Raw genomic sequence first — 12,627 nt, forward strand, 5'->3', positions numbered from 1 at the left:
GAAAACAGAGCTTCAGAAATTCTGCTAATTCCTGGGTGATGCATCATCTTGGTTTCGCCTATAGAATGAGTTCTGGGGCACTTAAAGACAAAATCTTTGCAGATTCTGAAACTTCAGAGTGTTTTCTTTCCAAAACTGTCAAGAATATGCATAGTCGAGCATCTTTTCGTGACAAAATATCGCGCTTAAAACGGGAACGTTTTTTATCCAAAAATGAAATAGCGCCCCTAGAGCTCTAACAGGTTAACTCCTGACTTCAACTGTGTGTATGCATGCATGCTGCTGCCAGCAGGTTCGTACCAATCCAGAAAGAGCTACAGTAGCAATGTAATGCACGACCACGATGAAAGCTATTCAACTTGCCTCATCTCTGATTTTTGTTTCTCAGCCTGGTGGGATGATGGCAATGGCTTTAGGAATCAGCTCTGAATTACCCATCATTCATCTCCAGGGTGGTTTTCGATGACTTCTCAATCAACTGGCCCTTGGCCGGTCGGCCTAATCAGCTCAATCACCAGGTTTTGTAGCTCTGGGCTGCAGAGTTCCTTCTCTTCTGGATCAATATGGACACTACTGTTGTTATGAAAGGTACCCCCAATGAATATCCTGCTGGTGTTTACCAGATCCTGCGCTTTGAGGCCTGAGGCTGAGCTTAAGATGTAGGTCTGCAGCTTCAGAACTACAGATTGAAGGGATATTTTCCCAAAACCATTATGTAAATGAGGTATGGTCAATTCAGCTGAAACAGGCTGCATGTTATTGTTTTGGATGAAGCGAGAACAATACTCCTTTTGAGGCATCTGAAACTAGGTTGCACCAATAATTCTACTATTTGTGTTCATTTGCATCACTGTCAATGACATACTTTTATTTATCAAATTCCACTTGTGCCTAATCCTTATTGTGGCTAGCTTCACAGCACACAACCTGGTCCGGTGGAGCCTCATTAGCCAGATGAAGCTAGCTGGCTGCTAATAATGTTAGCTTTGGGCAACCGGTTCAACCTGTCTGGGAATGGGGTTCCGCTTCCGCTAGCGGAACAGCCAATGTAATTGCAGGGCGCCAAATACAAATCAACAGAAGTCTCATAAATCAAATTTCTCAAACAACAAGTATTAGGCACCATTTTAAAGATACAATTCTCGTTAATCCAGCCACAGTGTCTGATTTCTAAAAGGCTTTACAGTGAAAGCTCCACAAACGATTATGTTACGTCACCACCAAGTCACAGAAAAACTCAGCCATTTTTCCAGCCAAAGAGGAGTCACAAAAAGCACAAATAGAGAGAAAATGAATCACTGACCTTTGATGATCTTCATCAGATGACACTCATAGGACTTCATGTTACACAATACATGTATGTATTGTTCGATAAAGTGCACATTTTATATCCAAAAATCTCATTTTACATTGGCGTGTTACTTTCAGTAGTTCCAAAACATGCGGTGATTGAGCGGAGAGCCACATCAATTGACAGAAATACTCATTATAAAAAGTGTTGATGAAAAATACAAGTGTTATGCATGGAACTTTACATAAACATCTCCTCTCCTAATGCAACCGCTGTGTCAGATTTCAAAAAAACTTTACGGAAAAAGCCTACCATGCAATAATCTGAGTACGGAGCTCAGAGCCCAAACCAGCCAAAAGAAATATCCGCCAATAGCATTATAAATATTCACTTACCTTTGATGATCTTCATCAGAATGCACTCCCAGGAATCCCAGTTCCACAATAAATGTTTGATTTGTTCGATAAAGTTAATCATTTATGTCCATATACCTCCTTTTGTTAGGGCATTTGGTAAACAAATCGAAACGTGCGTGCAACTTCCAGTGGAAAGGTCGGACGAAAATTCCAAAAAGTTATATTACTGGTCGTAGAAACATATCAAATGATGTATAAAATCAATCTTTAGGATGGTTTTATCATAAATGTTCAATAATGTTCCAACCTGAGAATTCCATTGTCTGTAGAAAAGCAATGGAACGGGAGCTACCTCTCATGTGAATGCGCTTGACTGAGCTCGTGACTGCTGGCAGACCTCTGACTCATTCCCCTCTCATTCAGCCCCCTTTCATAGTAGAAGCATCAAACAATGTTCTAAAGACGGTTGACATCTAGTGGAAGCCTTAGGAAGTGCAACATAGCCCCTCTTGAAGATACAGTGGGATATTGGTTGAGTTGAAAAACTACAAACTTCAGATTTCCCACTTCCTGTTTGGATTTTTTTCTCAGGTTTTTGCCTGCCATATGAGTTCTGTTATACTCAGACATCATTCAAACAGTTTTAGAAACTTCAGTGTTCTATCCAATACTAATAATAATATGCATATATTAGCATCTGGGAATAAGTAGGAAGCAGTTTACTCTGGACACGCTTTTCATCCAAAAGTGAAAATGATCCAGTGAAATACGGAACCGTATTTTATCAAACGGCTGGCAACCCTAAGTCTAAATATTGCTGTTACTTTGCACAACCTTCAATGTTATGTCATAATTATGTAAAATTCTGGCAAATTTGTTTGCAATGAGCCAGTCGGCCCAAACTATTGCATATACCCTGACTCTGCGCACAATGAACGCAAGAGAAGGGACACAATTTCCGTAGTTAATATTGCCTGCCAACATGAATTTCTTTAGCAAAATATGCAGGTTTAAAAAATATATACTTCTGTGTATTGATTTTAAGAAGGACATTGATGTTTATGGTTGGGTACATTCGTGCAACGATTGTGCATTTTTCACGAATGCGTTTTTGTTAAATCATCCCTCGTTTGGTGAAGTAGTCTGTGATTCGATGATAAATTAACAGCCACCACATTGATTATATGCAACGCAGGACAAGCTAGTTAACCTAGTAATATCATCAACCATGTGTAGTTAACTGGTGATTATGTGAAGATTGATTGTTTTTTATAAGATAAGTTTAATGCTAGCTAGCACCTTACCTTGGCTCCTTACTGCACTCGTGTAACAGGTGGTCACCCTGCCACACAGTTTCCTTGTGGAATGCAATGTTATCGGCCAATATATTGTAGGACATCCTTCGAGTTGGGATGCACACCATTGTTACTGCTACATTTACTGTGATATACTTAGAGCTCAATGCAACTTTAATCAGAGGCCTTTATCACATTCTTCACTCTTCTTGCTCACTGTTGTTACTGTTTGTTACATTTACTTTCAATCTACTAGGCCCATTTTCTATCATTGTCACACTCCCTGTTAAATTTGTCCACAAAGCTTGGAATGATATAATTACTCACATAGAGCTGACTGAAAGCAGTTTAGATGGGAATATTTGTCTGTGGTTTTTCAGGTCTGTATTTGCAGTTTCTCAAGGGTCTGTTGGAAGACCAAGCCCTCTCAGGCACTTAAGCCCTAAAGATACCATGCGCAGACCTGTAGGATGAGTCATACAGTGGATTGTGTGTGTGTGTGTGTGAATGTAGGACTGTGTATTGTCTACATAAGTGCAGGAAGCACTGCCTGATAAGAAACAAAATATAAATTAATAACCTGGGCCAAACCATGCCCCCGCACTCCACAGTGAGAGAAATCATAATGTTCCTACCCATGTCTGTTTCCTGGAATCTGTTTATTAAACAACCTGCTCCCTGTCTCTCTTTAACTCCCCTACCCTCCTCTCATTGCCTCACCATCCTCTCTTCCTCCTCCTCCTTGTGGGCTGACAGTAATGGAGAGAGGCAGTCACTCTGGTTTAAAACCACCTCCAAACAGAGAGATGGGGATGAAATTAAGATTAGAGAGGAGAGGTAGACGGACAGGACACCGCCGGTCACGGGCTGATCCTTCTGCCTGGACTGGAATCAGTAGGGTAATAGCCAGAAGGGACCTGGAAGGCACCAGCATGGAGCCACTGCAGCCTGTACTGGAATTGATCTCCCAATATCTATTTCATCTTTGCTTTATGGTGCTGGCTGTGTCAAACCTTGGTGAATTTGCTGATTCTGCAGTGTGCTCACTTCATCAACACTGTAGTCAAACAGCTGACCAATCTGATACGAAGATGTCTTTGCCAGCCCGCAATGGACCTCTTTGATATGACGATACATTAACTTTGAGAGTATGCATTTATCATAACTAGAACAGAGAAACGGAGGGCTCTACCGCAAGCTGTCACTAGGAATCTTTGATGGCTTTTTGTTGTAGGCACAAAATATATTATATATAAATATTTTTATATAGGCTTATGTGCGTTATGGGGGTACATTTGTTTTGGCTTTTTCGTAGATGTGTGTCATGTGTTTTACTGGTACGACAAGAAAAAGATAGACATGCAGTGTCTGAAGCCAGCACTACAAACAACAACACCCTGTTGGCCCTCAGACACATTGCTCTGATAGAAGCAGAGCAGAGACATGGCGAGCAGCATATCTTTGTGTGTGCGAGAGTGCACTTTAACAAGATGGTAAAACTGGAGTTTCTTACCAAGGCTTACAAGCAGCATTAGCCCCAGGGCAGATAACATCTGTAGTGGCTCAAGTCACCACTCAAAGGCTGCCTTATATTCTCTCTCGCTCTCTCAAAACAGTGGCTCCTAAGAAGCTCTGGCTAGAGTTCTGGTCAGGGGAATCGACAGGCTAACATGATGCCAGGGCTTTTTCGTTTGGTTTTTACTCGCTTTAGGCTACATCCCTCATTTTCTTGGCCGTTGTTCTCTGAGCACGAGTGAGGGATTGTTCAGCGTTGTACCCAAGAGATTTTATAGCTTGGTTTGACCCGGAGTCAAAAAATGAAATTATACAGGAGGACAAATGATCTGTTATGAAGGCAGATGGACTGAGCCTTCCAACCAGGCAGACACAGAGGGCCCTGATGATATTCTTTGGCCATACATAATAGCAAGGCCTATTTCCATTGATATGTAAAAACGGTTTTGTCCTGTTTTGGAACATAGACTAGTATTAGATTAGTATTACTGTTGCTTTGTTCCCTCAGCCACTAGCATTGGGCACAGGCTAAGAAGGCTTAGGGGCGCGATCCTATCATCCCTACTCTCCTCTTGTATGTAGAGATTAGCACACTGACACACATTGGTGGCTTGCCTCGTTTCAGCTATAAACTCAATCAATGAGGGCTGTTTACCTGTTTACCACTCCCCTACATAATTATTTGGACAATGAAGCTAAAACATTAAAATTTTTCTCTGTACTCCAGCATTTTGGATTTGAGATCAAATGTTTCATATGAGACTACAGTACAGAATGCCACCTTTTTTATGTGAGGGTATTTTCATGTATATCTGTTTTAGAAATACCATAACCCCTCCCAAAGAAATTTGAACCTCCCATGTTATTGTTAATGGTGAGGTTAGCATGTCTTGGGGGTATAATTTTAGTCAGTATTCATTCATTTATTTATTGAACCTTTTATTTAACTAGGCAAGTCAGTTAAAAACAAATTCTTATTTCCAATGATGGCCTACCCCGGCCAAACCCTAACCCGGACGACGCTGGGAAAATTGTGTGCCGCCCTATGGGACTCCCAATCACGGCCGGTTGTGATACAGCTTGGAATCTAACCAGGGTCTGTAGTGACGCCTCTAGCACTGAGATGCAGTGCCTTATACCGCTGCGCCACTCTGCATTCATGATTATAGCATCCACATTAAGTGTTCAAAAACATTCTATTCACAAAAAAAGTGACTCCAAAATTAGCTAACTTCAAATGAATCTAACAAGTTTGTAGAGTTACAAGCTTGATGCAGTCATTGCGTGTTAGGAATATGGGAGCAAATACTAAACTTTCGACTACTTTAATACACGTGAATTTTTCCAAATACCTATGACAACTTCAGAAGGTCAAGTGCTTTCATTTGTAAATGGTGAAACAGATATGTATGAAAATACCCTAAAATAAAAGGGGACATTATGTACCCTCATATTAAACATTTGATCTCAAATCCAGAATGTATGTTTTTGCTTCGCTGTCCAAATAAGTACGAAGTGTATGAACAGACACGAGATGCACTCAAATATAGAAAATGGGTTTCTGGAGACTGATATTGCAGCTTTCACTCTTGCTGATGCGCAAGTCTGCACTCTCATAGGCCATTTATTTATAGACATATTAGCATAAGATATTTCAGACTTTATGGCTCTTCTCAGAATGGTTTAAACATTAGAATCAAGGCATAGGCAGATGATGTGATTTATATGTGTGCCATTTTGGAGGCATAAATATAAATTGGATTAGGCCTACATTTTCCTCTTAGAGAAAATGCAGTTAAACATCATCCTGGACAGAATATTAGAGATGAATGTATCTTCATCTTTATCGGTGTCTCTAGACGTGACACCGGCTCTCCTCTTTAAAGCCTTTTCCTCAGGGGCTACAGCAATGTCATTTGCTTCTGAATATCTTTCTCTCTCTTCCAATCTCTCTCTCCTCTCCCTCTTCCGGATGGTGGATTTTGTCCTTGCTAGGGCACAGGGCTCTCTGCTGTTTCAGCACACGGTGCTGGCTAAAAATACCCCTCCGCCCCTCTGGTCCAGCATCCAATCCTCAGCGTGGGAGTGGGAAGAGAAGTAGAGAGAAGCGATAGAAGAGGGAGGGGGAGTAGGCTGCGTTTCGCCCTGGGTTGCACTGGAGTACAGAGACACTGAAGCACCTCCAACGCAGGAGTTCCACAGCCTACTCTGCCAAAGCTCTCCTCTCTGTCAGCCAGAAGCTCAGGTCATTATAGATGTGGGAGTGGAGAAGGGATTGGCCACTTCCATGAACAAGTCAGTTTACACTGGATGTGATAAAGGCTGCTACTTTAGTGCAGCCATGCAATCAAAATGATGTTTCACAAATGATTAAAACTAACTTGCGTCATTCATGTTATTCTTGCCACACTAATATGAACTCTTATCTGCTTTTCCACTTCCTAAAACAAACTTCAGACCATTGCAAGAAAATAGGTAAATGCACTGCAACCTAGCTCTCCCTGTTCTTTGATGTTGATGGCTCACTCGGCAGCAGCTATTAGAGCAAAGCTCTGCAAGGTGATCTTCTTTGATTGAGATCTTCCTGGCTGGTACAGTAGGCTACCCCAAAAGGCTTCTCCCTCTAAGGTCAGGGTCAGTAAGTCAGGAGAGAGAGTCTTACACCTTGGTTACACCGTGTGTGTGTTTTTTTTCCTCTTTTCTATCCACTAGATGTGATCATGATACACAGGTTCAAATACCAGAACCAACTACACAATTTTTATTGAACCTTTATTTAACTAGGCAAGTCAGTTAAGAACTAATTCTTATTTACAATGACGACCTACCCCGGCCAAACCTGGACGACGCTGGGCCAATTATGCACCACCCTATGGGACTCCCAATAACGGCCGGATGTTATACAGCTTGGATTCGAACCAGGGACTGTAGTGATGCCTCTTGCACTGAGATGCAGTGCCTTAGACTGCTGTGTCCGTGTGTGTGTGTGTGTGTGTTAACTGTTTAACTGTACTAGAATGCTTAAAAGGCCGCAATTAAAAATAAAATAAAAATCGGTTATCAGTATCATCCAAAAATGTATTTTCAGTACATCACTAGTCTGAGAGTATTTAGGTGCCTTTTGGTAAACTCCAAGCGGGCTGTCATGTGCCGTTTACTGAGGAGTGGCTTTCGTCTGTCCACTACCATAAAGGCCTGATTGGTGGAGTGCTGCAGAGATGGTTGTCCTTCTGGAAGGTTCTCCCAGCTCCACAGAGGAACTCTGGAGCTCTGTCAAAGTAACCATCGGGTTCTTGGTCACCACCCTGACCAAGGCCCTTCACCGATTTCTCAGTTTGGCTGGGCAGCCAGCTCTAGGAAGAGTCTTGGTGGTCCCTAACTTCTTCCATTTTAAGAATTATAGAGGCTACTGTGTTCTTGGATCTTCAATGCTGCAGAAATGTGTTGGTACCCTTCCCCAGATCTGTTGCTCAACACAATCCTGTCTCAGAGCTCTACAGGTAATTCCTTTGAACTCATGGTTTGGTTTTTGCTCTGACATGCACTGTCAACTGTGGGACCTTTATATAGACAGGTGTGTGCCTTTCCAAATGTTTATTTCACCTTTATTTAACCAGGTTGGCAAGTTGAGAACAAGTTCTCATTTACAATTGCGACCTGGCCAAGATAAAGCAAAGCAGTTCGACACATACAACGACACAGTTACACATGGAGTAAAACAAACATACAGTCAATAATACAGTATAAACAAGTCTATATACAATGTGAGCAAATGAGGTGAGATAAGGGAGGTAAAGGCAAAAAAAGGCCATGGTGGCAAAGTAATTACAATATAGCAAGTAAAACACTGGAATGGTAGATTCCAAAGAAGAATATGCAAAGTAGAAATAAAAATAATGGGGTGCAAAGGAGCAAAATAAATAAAATAAATACAGTAGGGAAAGAGGTAGTTGTTTGGACTAAATTATAGGTGGGCTATGTACAGGTGCAGTAATCTGTGAGCTGCTCTGACAGCTGGTGCTTAAAGCTAGTGAGGGAGATAAGTGTTTCCAGTGTCAGAGATTTTTGTAGTTCGTTCCAGTCATTGGCAGCAGAGAACTGGAAGGAGAGGCGGCCAAAGAAAGAATTGGTTTTGTTGGTGACCAGAGATAGATAGATATATACATATATACATATATACATATATACATACATACATACATACCTGCCTGCCTGCCTGCCTGCCTGCCTGCCTGCCTGCCTGCCTGCCTGCCTGCCTGCCTGCCTGCCTGCCTGCCTGCCTGCCTGCCTGCCTGCCTGCCTGCCTGCCTGCCTGCCTGCCTGCCTGCCTGCCTGCCTGCCTGCCTGCCTGCCTGCCTGCCTGCCTGCCTGCCTGCCTGCCTGCCTGCCTGCCTGCCTGCCTGCCTGCCTGCCTGCCTGCCTGCCTGCCTGCCTGCCTGCCTGCCTGCCTGCCTGCCTGCCTGCCTGCCTGCCTGCCTGCCTGCCTGCCTGCCTGCCTGCCTGCCTGCCTGCCTGCCTGCCTGCCTGCCTGCCTGCCTGCCTGCCTGCCTGCCTGCCTGCCTGCCTGCCTGCCTGCCTGCCTGCCTGCCTGCCTGCCTGCCTGCCTGCCTGCCTGCCTGCCTGCCTGCCTGCCTGCCTGCCTGCCTGCCTGCCTGCCTGCCTGCCTGCCTGCCTGCCTGCCTGCCTGCCTGCCTGCCTGCCTGCCTGCCTGCCTGCCTGCCTGCCTGCCTGCCTGCCTGCCTGCCTGCCTGCCTGCCTGCCTGCCTGCCTGCCTGCCTGCCTGCCTGCCTGCCTGCCTGCCTGCCTGCCTGCCTGCCTGCCTGCCTGCCGGCCGGCCGATGCTATGGTGACCAGCGAGCTGACATAAGGGGGGACTTTACCTAGCAGGGTCTTGTAGATGACATGGAGCCAGTGGGTTTGGAGATGAGTATGACGCAAGGGCCAGCCAACGAGAGCGTACAGGTCGCAATGGTGGGTAGTATATGGGGCTTTGGTGACAAAACGGATGGCACTGTGATAGACTGCATCCAATTTGTTGAGTAGGGTATTGGAGGCTATTTTGTAAATGACATCGCCAAAGTCAAGGATTGGTAGGCTGGTCAGTTTTACAAGGGTATGTTTGGCAGCATGAGTGAAGGATGCTTTGTTGCGAAATAGGAAGCCAATTCTAGATTTAAATTTGGATTGGAGATGTTTGATGTGGGTCTGGAAGGAGAGTTTACAGTCTAACCAGACACCTAGGTATCCACGTATTCTAAGTCAAATATTGGCCAATCAATTGAATTTACCACAGGTGGACTCCAAGCAAGTTGTAGAAACATCTCAATAATGATCAACAGAAACAGGATGTACCTGATCTCAATTTTGTGTCTCATAACAAAGGGTCTGAATAGTTATGTAAATAATGTGTTTCTGTGTTTTTAATTTCTGTAAAAAAAAAAAGGTCTAAAAACCTGTTTTTGCTTCGTTAATATGCGGTATTGCGTCTAGGTTGAAGTACAATTATTTTTTATTTCATTTTAGAATAGGGCTGTAACGTAAGACATTTTGGAAAAAGTGAAGGGGTCTGAATACTTTCTGAATATGCTGTATATTAATTTCGGGACAGGTTGAAATGCATAAAACATTCATGGACATTTCGCTAGATGGCTGTCGCTAGCAGTTTGTCCTGGGAGATGAACATTGGGTTATTATTTTACCTGATCATGCATATGGTCCCTTTTTTTATCTGGTTAGTTTTTTTTATACACAGAGAGCGTGTACAGAGAGAGGGTGCCTCACGGCCGATGTCTGCTAATGTATGGGCTAATGAGTTCTTAATGGACTTTTAGAGGAATGGCTCCAACTTTCCCACTCCAATCTAGTGCCATCTCCAGGAGAGCACTGGTGAGGTCCGCTCAGCAGATGTCCCCCTGAGGTTACTGTGGGTTTCATTAGGAAGATGGACCTAGGGAAGACATGCCAACCATATCCCCATGCTTTAGGGGCAAAGGAAATGGATAAGGGACTGTTTCCAGGAGATGAATTAGGCCTAGTAAAATCTCTTAGCAACATTGGAGCTCAGCTCCAGCTCAATCTCATTTTTAACCATCACTGAAGCTCACTATGTGTCTGTCTACCACAGAGTTAACAAAGGTCAATGTTTCTGAAGATCCTCACCTTTACAGTGAGAAAAATGACAGTGAGTGTTTCATGGTTTTAATGGTTATTTTACCTAAAAGAGTAGATTCTATTTCTCTTGTCTATTAAAAAAAGTAAAATGCTTGAGCAATCAAAGGGAAAATGAAAAAGCCATGAATATCTTTCCACAATTATTTTTGGCTTGTTTGTACGTGTTAGCATGAACAATGCCTTCTGGGGATGGTGGCAAACAAATTGTCATGCAAATGAAAGAAACAAATTCATGCACCTCCTTATCTTGTTCAGTGGGTTAGGCCTCACATTAGGGCTGTGAACGTTTAAACGTCAAAACGATTCAACGAAATCAGGATCCCCCACAAAATTACAATCACGGTGCAGTTATTACAACTTTATTTTCCTTGTTATAGCCTAACTAGATCATAGGCTATAAAGGGCTGGGAAAAGTTGTGTAAAAACCAGAGAGGAAGAGGAACCTTAGGCTACTTTGGTGAATTTGGGAGGCATGTAAAACAGATTACCAAGACATATGCGCACCACGTTTTTTCAGCCAATTTTATTTTTTTTGCCACTAGATAGTCAGAACCATGCTCTAGGCCTGTCTGTCTGGTGGCCGACCTGCCTATACTGTACCTCTCTCTCTCGTCCCTTGCTAGCTCGCTATGAAAGATGCAAGTGTTTTGATTAGTTGCTGTACTTCCGAGAACAGTCTCCTCCTTTCCAAAAATATGGAATTTAAGAGTCGATTCCAAGTGGAATCTAATCTTGACACTCCGAAATGGGGAGTCGACACTTGGAGTCGACGAGCAAGGAGTAAACTCTCCACCATTCGTTGTTAACAGTTGGAAAAATGGTGGCGAAAGGCAAGCGAGAGCAGCGAAGTCCTATACTTTGAGAATTTAAATGAGAAGGAAATGTAAACTTTGTGGCGGAATTGAGGTACAGTAATGATAGTACAGGTGCAATGCTTAACCATCTGAAATGGATGCACATTTTTCATTTGACACATCCCTACCACACCACACACCACACACACACACACACACACACACACACAGTCACGGCCACAGCTTCCCAACATGTGTGCTGCTATCTTTTCTCTGTGTGTAAGGTCATCCATCTTGTACTGCCGTTCTCGCGGTATGTTCCCGTGTGTGAGTATCCCCTCAGGCTATTCAGAGCAAGACATGTCAAAGTTCTACAGGCATCCTCAGACGTCTTAAACACAGCACCTATGACTTTCCTCACCTTTGACTGCTCACACTGAGACTTCAGTCTCGCCAGACAGAGTGCTACTCCTCACAGTCCCAAGGGACTGACTGTGAAATTGCAATTTTCCGCTCTGGTGGCACGCTGATGTATAATTTACTTAATGAGATGGATTTTTGGAAGGGATGGTAAAGGATGGGGGATGGCTAATTTTAAAACGAGGCACCAGTAGAGCTCCTCCAGCCCAGAGAAGGCTCTTATATCATCATACTCTGGTCCTTCTCTGGCACATCCTGACTTCCTGACCCACAAAGTAGTCTCACGCTATTCATCATTTCTAGGGTCCTATCGTCTACTTGACATCTTGGACTGTTGGTCTTGAGGATCACTCAAGGAATGACCCAAGTCCTCAGGATAGACCAGGAATATATGTTGAGTGTTGTTTGGATATGCCGTCAATGTCATGGGACGTTTTTGGTCTGAACACCTCACAGCAAATTTGAGACTGGATTTATAGATATCTAGAAATTTGTTTTTGCTGTACACTGGACCCCACAGATGAAGGTCCAGGTCTCTGCTTAGGCATCAGCCTTAAATGCACGAGGCAATTCACTGATTTTGAGTTATCTAAATAATGGCTTTATATTAGTTCGGAGCAAACAATGTGTTGATCAGCAACTCCTGAAATGATTTGTTTAGGATGACAGGTGCCATATGCTATCGGAGCTAGAGAGAATCATTGTGGCCCTGATGGGTACCTCCAAGCACACGGTTGGTATTTTCTGTGTTAACAGTAATTCAGTTTGCTCCTTGCATTTTGCTA

General features: G+C 43.4%; 1 protein-coding gene across 3 annotated transcripts in view; it reads left to right on the plus strand.

The window, feature by feature from the left end:
• LOC110538388 (protein TANC2) overlaps nucleotides 1–12,627 on the plus strand; it is a 145,808-nt gene that overhangs the window by 17,553 nt on the left and 115,628 nt on the right. The window lies entirely within an intron of this gene.

Source organism: Oncorhynchus mykiss, chromosome 12, assembly GCF_057628025.1.
Source record: "Oncorhynchus mykiss isolate SJ-2025 chromosome 12, ASM5762802v1, whole genome shotgun sequence".
Lineage (NCBI taxonomy): Eukaryota > Metazoa > Chordata > Actinopteri > Salmoniformes > Salmonidae > Oncorhynchus > Oncorhynchus mykiss.